Source organism: Tiliqua scincoides, chromosome 1, assembly GCF_035046505.1.
Source record: "Tiliqua scincoides isolate rTilSci1 chromosome 1, rTilSci1.hap2, whole genome shotgun sequence".
In the NCBI taxonomy this organism is placed as follows: domain Eukaryota; kingdom Metazoa; phylum Chordata; class Lepidosauria; order Squamata; family Scincidae; genus Tiliqua; species Tiliqua scincoides.
The window spans coordinates 283,371,492-283,381,479 of record NC_089821.1 but is presented as its reverse complement, the minus strand read 5'-3'; positions in this window follow the sequence as shown (position 1 = coordinate 283,381,479).

The following is a 9,988-nucleotide window of genomic DNA, read 5'->3' as shown; positions in this document are numbered from 1 at the left end:
ATCAATGAGGTCTGAAACATCTTCTCTTTTAACCTCTATCTGACTTAACTCCTCGGTCAGGAGGGGCTGTTCGGGCAGTGCTATCTGCCCGAGGTCTTCTGCCATGAAGATAGATGTGCACTCAGATGTGCACCAGCTATATAGCTGATCATCATTGGCATCCTTCAGTCTCAGAAGACTATGGTATCACGCTCTGAATAGTGGTTCTGGAACAGTGTCTAGTGTGGCTGAAAGGGCCGATTCGGGAGTGATAATCCCTTCCACACTGGGAGCAAGTGCAGTCTGTCCCTGGTGTGGCTCCCTGGCTGTGGGCCTTCCTTCTTTGCCTCAGTCTGTTGGGCAAGTGTCTCTTCAAACTGGGAGAGGCCATGCTGCACAGGCTGCCACCAAGCAGGACGCTCAGAGGCCAAGGTTTCCCATCTGTTGAGGTCCATTCCTAAGGCCTACAGATCCCTCTTGCAGATGTCCTTGTATTGCAGCTGTGGTCTACCTGTTGGGCGCTTTCCCTGCATGAGTTCTCCATAGAGGAAATCCTTTGGGATCCGGCCATCACCCATTCTCACGACATGACCAAGCCAATGCAGGCGTTTCTGTTTCAGCAGTGCATACCTGCTAGGGATTCCAGCTTGTTCCAGGACTGAGTTGTTTGGAACTTTGTCCTGCCAGGTGATACCAAGGATGCATTGGAGGCAGTGCATGTGGAAAGCATTCAGTTTCCTCTCTTGTCGTGAGCGAAGAGTCCATGACTCGCAGCAGTACAGAAGTGTATTCAAGACGCAAGCTCTGTAGACCTGGATCTTGGTATGTTCCGTCAGCTTCTTGTTTGACCAGACTCTATTTGTGAGTCTGGAAAATGTGGTAGCTGCTTTTGATGGGTTTGTTTAGCTCGGTAGTGAGAGAAAGAGTGTCAGAGATCGTTGAGCCAAGGTACACAAAGTCATGGACAACCTCCAGTTCATGCGCAGAGATTGTAAGGCAGGGAGGTGAGTCCACATCTTGAACCTTGAGCTGTGTTTTTTTTAGGCTAATTGTCAGTCCAAAGTCTTGGCAGGCCTTGCTAAAATGATCCATGAGCTGCTGAAGATCTTTGGCAGAGTAGGCAGTGACAGCTGCATCGTCGGCAAAGAAGAAGTCACGCAGACATTTCAGCTGGATTTTGGACTTTGCTCTCAGTCTGGAGAGGTTGAAGAGCTTTCCGTCTGATCTGGTCCAGAGATACATGCCTTCTGCTGCAGTTCCAAAGGCCTACTTCAGCAGGACAGTGAAGAAAATCCCAAACAAGGTCAGCACAAGAACAGCCCTGCTTCACTCCACTTCGGATGTCAAAGGGGTCTGATGTGGAGCCATCAAAGACTACAGTGCCCTTCATGTCCTCATGGAAAGACCTGATGATGCTGAGAAGCCTGGGTGGACATCCGATTTCGGGGAGAATCCTGAAGAATCCGTCCCTGCTGACCAGGTCGAAAGCCTTCATGAGATCTATGAAGGCTATAAAGAGTGGCTGTTGTTGTTCCCTGCATTTTTCCTGCAGCTGTCGAAGGGAGACTACCATAAGAACATAAGAACAGCCCCACTGGATCAGGCCATAGGCCCATCTAGTCCAGCTTCCTGTATCTCACAGCGGCCCACCAAATGCCCCAGGGAGCACACCAGATAACAAGAGACCTCATCTTGGTGCCCTCCCTTGCATCTGGCATTCTGACATAACCCATTTCTAAAATCAGGAGGTTGCACATACGCATCATGGCTTGTACCCCGTAATGGATTTTTCCTCCAGAAACTTGTCCAATCCCCTTTTAAAGGCGTGCAGGCTAGACGCCATCACCACATCCTGTGGCAAGGAGTTCCACAGACTGACCACACGCTGAGTAAAGAAATATTTTCTTTTGTCTGTCCTAACTCTCCCAACACTCAATTTTAGTGGATGTCCCCTAGTTCTGGTATTATGTGAGAGTGTAAAGAGCATCTCCCTATCCACTCTGTCCATCCCCTGCATAATTTTGTATGTCTCAATCATGTCCCCCCTCAGGTGTCTCTTTTCTAGGCTGAAGAGGCCCAAACGCCGTAGCCTTTCCTCATAAGGAAGGTGCCCCAGCCGTGTAATCATCTTAGTCGCTCTCTTTTGCACCTTTTCCATTTCCACTATGTCTTTTTTGAGATGCGGCGACCAGAACTGGACACAATAGTCCAGGTGTGGCCTTATAGATTTGTACAACGGCATTATAATATTAGCTGTTTTGTTCTCAATACCCTTCCTAATGATCCCAAGCATAGAATTGGCCTTCTTCACTGCCGCCGCACATTGGGTTGACACTTTCATCGACCTGTCCACCACCACCCCAAGATCTCTCTCCTGATCTGTCACAGACAGCTCAGAACCCATCAGCCTATATCTAAAGTTTTGATTTTTTGCCCCAGTGTGCATGACTTTACACTTACTGACATTGAAGCGCATCTGCCATTTTGCTGCCCATTCTGCCAGTCTGGAGAGATCTTTCTGGAGCTCCACACAATCACTTCTGGTCTTCACCACTCGGAAAAGTTTGGTGTCATCTGCAAACTTAGCCACCTCACTGCTCAGCCCTGTCTCCAGGTCATTTATGAAGAGGTTGAAAAGCACCGGTCCCAGGACAGATCCTTGGGGCACACCGCTTTTCACTTCTCTCCATTGTGAAAATTGCCCATTGACACCCACTCTCTGCTTCCTGGCCTCCAACCAGTTCTCAATCCATGAGAGGACCTGTCCTCTAATTCCCTGACTGTGGAGTTTTTTCAGTAGCCTTTGGTGAGGGACCGTGTTGAACGCCTTCTGAAAGTCCAGATATATAATGTCCACGGTTTCTCCCACATCCACATGCCTGTTGACCTTTTCAAAGAATTCTATAAGGTTCGTGAGGCAAGACTTACCCTTACAGAAGCCATGCTGATTCTCCCTCAGCAAGGCCTGTTCGTCTATGTGTTTTGAGATCCTATCTTTGATGAGGCATTCCACCATCTTACCCGGTATGGATGTTAGGCTGACTGGCCTATAGTTTCCCGGGTCCCCCTTCTTTCCCTTTTTAAAGATAGGCGTGACATTTGCTATCCTCCAATCTTCTGGAGCTGGACCTGTTCAGTGGTGGACCTTCAGTGGTGGACCTGTTGGCTCAGAATCTGCACTGCGATTCTGGATAGACTCTCTCTGCAAGTACCTGGAGCCTCTTTAGTGCAACTCGGGAAACAGCTTTCCTACAACACTAAGGAGATGCCGTGGTAGTTATTGCAGTCACCCCTCTTGCCTTTGTTCTTGTACAGCATGACGATGTTTGCATCCCTCATGTCCTGTGGTACTCCACCTTTTCTCCAGCAGAGACAGAGGATTTCATGCAGCTCAGTGGCAATGATCTCTTTGCAGCACTTTAGGACCTCAGCAGGGATGCTGTCTTTCCCAGGTGCCTTGCCAGAGGCAAGGGAGTCCAGGGCCATGTGAAGTTCTTCTAGGGTTGGTTCACTGTCGAGCTCCTCCAACACAGGCAGGCACTCAATGTTGTTCAGCGCTTCTTCAGTAACTATATTTTCTCTGGAATACAGCTCAGAGTAGTGCTGCACCCAGCGTTCCATCTGCTGAGCCCGGTCCTGGATGACCTTGCCTGTGGCAGACTTCAGAGGGGCAATTATCTTCTGTGTTGGACCAAGGGCCTGCTTGATACCATAATACATCCCCTTGATGTTGCCTGTGTCAGCTGCTATCTGTATCTGGGAACAGAGTTGGAGCCAGTAGTCATTAGCACATCACCTGGTAGTCTGCTTAACTTTGCTGCTAGCAGCTCGGAGGACCTGCAGGCTGCGCTTACTGGAACAGGCTTTGTATGCTGCTAGAGCTCTCCTCTTTTCCTCAATGACTGGTGTCAACTCTTCAGAGTGGGATTCAAACCAGTCTGCCATCTTGTTGGTCTTCTTGCCGAATATGGACAAGGCGGAGGCGGTGTTGTAAACAGCATTCTTGAAATGTTCCCATCTGTTGGATGCATTTGCGTCAGCCGGGCCTGGAAGAGATTCCTCAAGCGCTCATTCAAATTCCTCCACATTTCCCTGATCCTGGGTTCTGCTGGTGTCAATGCGAGGTCTTCCTTTTTCATGTGATACAGTCGCTTTGTTTGCAGTTTCACTCTGCTGCACACCAGGGAGTGGTCAGTGGCACAGGCAGCACCCTGATAACTGCGTGTGATCTTGATGCTGGGAAGGCTGGAGAATCTGGTGAGAATCAGGCCAAGCTGGTGCCAGTGGTTTGATCACGGGTGTCTCCAAGGGACTCTGTGTTGGGGCTTCATGTTGAAGAATGTGTTGCTGACACAGAGACCTTGATGACAGCAAAACTCTAGCAGGCGTTGGCCATTTTCGTTCATCTTCCCAGTGCCGAACTGACCTAAGCAAGTGGACCATGAACTGTGATCAGCACGGACTCTAGCATTGAAGTTGCCAAGAATGAACAATGGCTCTTTCTAGGGGACTTTCCTGGGCAAAGGAACAAATGTTCCCTTATCTGGAGGGAACATTTGAAATTCTGGTATTTGAAATTCACCTGCGGAATGCAGTGCGCATTCCAGAGGCATGGTTGCATTGGCAGGGGGGATCCAGAAAAGATTAGGCTGTGAGATAGTCCATTGGTCCGCGTTGCCAGTATACACTGACTGGAAGCAGCTCCATAGGTTTTCAGACGAAGATCTTTCCCAACCCTACCTGGAGACGCCAAGGATTGAACTTGGGACTGCATGCAAATCAGGTGCTCTGCCACTTAGCTACAATCTCTTTCCAGGTTTTAGTACTGTTCCGGGGGGGGGGGGAGTATTCACAATAAGGTTAAAGGGCCTGGATAAATTGGATATATTAAAATAAAATATAATTGCAAACACACACAGACCAATCCTAATTCTGTGCAGCGCTGGCAGAATATGCTTTCCAGTGGTGTAGGCTGTCACAAAGCAGCTGTAAAGTGCTTTGAAGCAGTGCAAGTTGCCAGTGTTCTGATGGAAAGGCTGGAGCCTTCTGATGCTTGCTGGCAGACATCAGGCGGCCCACCGGAGCAGGTGAAGTCCAGCACAGGAGATGGAAAGGGGCATGGGGAAGGGATGGAATGGGGCAGGGAGAACAAGGAGGATATGGGGTGGGGGATGGGCACACTGAATTGTGAGTCCCTTCCCAGTCCTGGTCTGCCTGAATGGAGCAATGCAGTCCAGGTTGTTCCATAGCAGTTGCTGGGGCTTACCCCAGGGCAGGGATGTGCCAATCCACCACAGTTAGACTTGAGTCTAGCCCCGCTCCATCCCTTTGACTCAACTCATGCTCGAGTCTTAATGGGTGGCCGTGGAGACTCATCCAGAGTGTTTCTGGGACTCTCTTTGACTCGAGTCAGAGTCTTTTAAGCAAATGAGTCAGGCGTAGCTCTGCACAAAGAAATTAGAGCTGCTGCCAGGGTTGGGTATGTGTCGTGTTCTCATTTAACACTCCCTGATATCCCCTGATGTTCCCATCCCATCTGTAAAGAAAAGCTCTGTTGTTCTTGGAGTGAGGGCAGCAGTGCAGAAAATGCCGATCCAGTTGGTTCCTGACAAACCATAGCCACAAACCACATCACAACTCCCAATTCTGCCTGGACAGACCTACAAGTAGGAAGGAGGTGGCGTCCCAGCTTGCAAGGTGGGAGGGGGCAGAAAATGCAAGCAAGGGGACAGAAGCAGCGGGTGGGCAGGCTCTGAAAATAAAACTTAAGCCTCCCTCCCCACCCTGCCTCCTGGAGCCAACCTACCCTCCTCTCTCCAAGTCTCTTTCTTGCGCCGGTTTGAATGCAGCTTTACCCACGAGGTCCTTCAGAAGCTTAAAAAAAATAAAAGTAAGTAAGCGGAGCGGTGTCTCCATTTGTTCCTGAGAAAAGCTACCAAGTCCCAAGTCACTTCCTGTTTCAAAACAAGCTTGAGACCACAAGAATCACCAGAAATACATGTTTGGCAACTCATGTCTGAGTCTTCCCATGCCTGCCTCAGAGCAAGGGAACAAATGTTCCCTTACCCCTAGAACACCTCCAGTAACCAAAAATCTCCTGTGGGATACAACAAAAGCCACTGCATCATTGTGCAAGGATTTAGGTAGGACTGGGCTGGCACACACACAATTAGTGGTGGCTATTTTTTAATACCTGACCACCAAGTGTCAGGAGGTCCTGGGCCAGCCCTGAATAGGAAGCAGATAATTAAAATGGTTACTGGACTGGGGCACCTCCCTTATGAGGAAAGGCTACAGCATTTGGGGCTCTTCAATCGAGAAAAAAGGTGCCTGAGGGGGGACATGATTGAGACACACAAAATGATGCAGGGGATGGCTAGAGTGGATAGAGGGACGTCCTTTTCCCTTTCACACAACACCAGAACCAGTGGACATCCACTAAAATTGAGTGTTGGAAGAGTTAGAACAGACAAAAGTAAATATTTATTTACTCAGCATGTAATTAATCTGTGGAACTCCTTGCCACAGAATGTGGCGATGGCATCTGGCCTAGATGCCTTTAAAAGGGGATTGGACAGATTTCTGGAGGAAAACTCCATCACCAGTTACAAGCCATGATGGGTACTTGCAACCTCCTGGTTTTAGAAGTAGGCTACTATGGAACACCAGGTGCAAGGCATTGGCAGTAAGAAGTGGGTCTCCTGTTGTCTTATGTGCTCCCTGAGGCATCTGGTGGGCCAGTGTTAGATACAGGAAGCTGGGGTAGATGGGCCTTTGGTTTGATCCAGTGGGGCTCTTCCTATGTTCTTATAAAAGCTTATCTTCTTAAGGTAACAGTAGAATATTGGGAAAATGGGAGACAATTGCACTTTCTATGGGCTAGGCTGGGAGGGCGGTTCCATATTCTGGGTGCTTCAGTAGGGAGCTCTAATCATAGAAGTTTACTTGTGATGGGTGTAATCTCTCTCTCTCTCTCTCTGTGTGTGTGTGTGTGTAAACAATGCTCTTTCAATATTCTTTATGGTTTAAATACAGAGATTCTTAAAGGAATCAAGAATCTTGGAAGTCTACTGCCAACAATTTCTTTTCAATTAACTGGAAGACTTAAAAATAATGAGGAACTGGACTAGAAAAGGCAGCTTTGAGCTGTAAAAATGGAAACTTTACCACAGAGGTTTAGGAGCTGGCCCACTTTGTCATGTACATTCTGGACTGGTATGAATTCTCATTCTGAAGATTATCTTCTAAAAAAATCGTTCATGTATGATAATGCCTACTTTTTGTAGTATGTAACTGTTTCACAATAGAGTTTACCACTATTTATTTCTGTAGTGTGTCCTTCACTAAATCCATTCCCTTCAGCTATACCTGGGCCAGCCCAAGTCACCTTGACACCTGAGATAGCATGCCACATGCTGCCCACCTTACCTGATGATGTGCCAGCCTCTCCTCCTCTTGAACTCTCTACTCCCCTCCACATTTCCTCTTCCTCTTTGTCTACCTCTTCCTTTTCCAATCTAGGGAGTGGAAAGAGGGAGGAGCCCATCTAGTCCAGCTTCCTGAATCACACAGTGGCCCACCAGATGCCTCAGGAAGCACACAGAGCAACAAGAGACCTGCATCCTGGTGCCCTCCCTTGCATCTGGTATTCTTCTAAAATCAGGAGGCTTCTTCTAAAATCAGGAGGCTGCACATCCCTATCATGACTTGTAACCTGTGATGGACTTTTCCTCCAGAAATTTGTCCAATCTCCTTTTAAAGTCATCTAGACCAGTTGCCATCACTACATTTTGTGGCAGGGAGTTCCACAGACTCATGACATGCTGGGTAAATAAATATTTTGTTTTGTCTGTCCTAAGTCTTCCAACACTCAATTTTAGTGGATGGGCTGGACCTGTCTATATCTGTACAATGCCCAATCAACTCTACAATGGACAAGATGATATTCAAGAAACCTCTTCAATAACAAGGTAGTGGTTGAGTGGTTTGCATGTGACTGGTGATGATGGAAAAGAATGATGCTGAACTGGTAAAGAGTGAATGAAAACAAAGAGAAAGCTGAATTAAAACTTCGTTGTTGATTTGAGTCACAGGTGCCACTGGCATTTGTGGGATGTTGCAGGGCATTGCTTTAATCACTTCCATTGGTTTATGAGTGAATTCCTTGAATTCTTTTTGTATGTTCCAAAGGAAAATTATATCCTCCCTCAGATTCATACTGTCTCATTTATTGCTCCAAGAACTAATTGGCTCTGGCTGTGTGTGGTTATCCAAAGAGGTTTAATTGGCTGTGTAAACAGCCAATCTCATATTTGTTCCAAATAAGCGAAGCAGTACCGCCTGTGAGGAAAGTCTTGCTCAGATGTAAACATTGTGTAATACAAAAAAATGCCTGAAATAATTTGAGGGGAAAAAATCAGCAAAGCCTGGACTTCTTTAGTGTCAGGTTTAGATATCAAATATTTTTGTTCCAGTGCTACATAAGAAATCAATTAAGATGAGATGGGGAGGACATTCTGCTTTAGAACAAAACAAAACAAAAATAGTGATGACTTTTATCAAGCTGTACTCTCTGGATTCAATCGCTACACACACGCTATCGCAAACAGATCTCTTGATGGAAACAAGGTCCTTGAACAGAATGAAGGACTTAGCGTATAACTATGAATCCTAATGTGCCCGCTTGGAATTTTGCAGCAAAACTCTTTAATGACAAATCAGCCACAGCAACTATCAAGTGCAAAACATCAGCTAGACTCTTCAAAGCTTATTCAGCACATTTGGTCAGTCACAGGTAAAACCTATAACTTCAGCTGCAACGACACATTCCTCATGTCTGTTTTCACCCTTGTCTTCTGGTCTAAACAATTCAAAGAGAACAATACTTAGAGCAGGTGTTAACTTGCATTCATGTTGTTCAGGAGAGGTTATTAACAATATAGTGATTGGCAAGATTTGATATTTCTCTTGATGGTTGGACATCCTTTTGACAATTCCATCTGCATTCTACATGCAGAAAACACCAAAGGTACCCAGAGGTATTCTTGATGGCTGCCCCATAATTATGGAACTCATTTTTCTCATTATTTGTAACTCAGCAATTTCCTCACATGTTTTAGAAACATAGTTTGGGCTGGTTTTAGCAATTTAGGGCAAAGTTGCCAGTGGTTTAGGTGTTCTTGATGTATTTCTGTGTGCTGTTGAACAACCACCTCTGATTCAGGATAGATAAAAAAGTAAAAGATTTTTCACTTTCACAGATTTTTTGTTACTGTACAATGTAGTGGTAGTTAGGAAGAGGTGGTAGCGCAGTGGTGGTGGACATAATTTGCATGCCGATGGTCCTAAGTTTGATCTCTAGCATTTCCAGATAGGGCTGGGAAACTACTGACTGGCAGCTCAATCCTATGCATGTCTACTCAGAAGTAAGTCCCATTTGAAATCAATGGGGCTCCCATACCTTGAGAAGGCCCTAGTGACTGTTCCTCCCCCACAGGATGCAACACACACCCCACTGGCACAACTGCACCAGCACTAGAAAATTGAATAGGATCAGACCCTCAGACCAGTGGTTTGACTCATTATGAGGCACATTCTTGTGGTGGCAGCTACCAATTCTGAAAGCTTTTAAAAAGGATTAGACAAATTCAGGGAATATAACACTGTTGAAAGCTATTAGCCATAACAACTAAATAGAACCTCCACATTCAGAGACAGTATATTTCTGAATTCCAGAAACTGGTGACAAACAGAGGGGAGAGCTGTTTACCTCTTGTCTTGCTTTTGAGCATCTCAGATTGCATAGGTCACTTTTGGAACCAGTATGTTTGAACTGGAAAACCTTTGGTCTGACACAACAGGGAACTTCTTGTGATATTTGTAATTGATTTGAAGACCGGAGACCCCCGAAATGTTGGTGCTTACATTTCCTTCTGTTCTGTTTTGATGGAATTGTAATGCTTTCCCCTCCACTTGTTACTTGCACCAATCTTTTGGGTGCAGCAGGCTG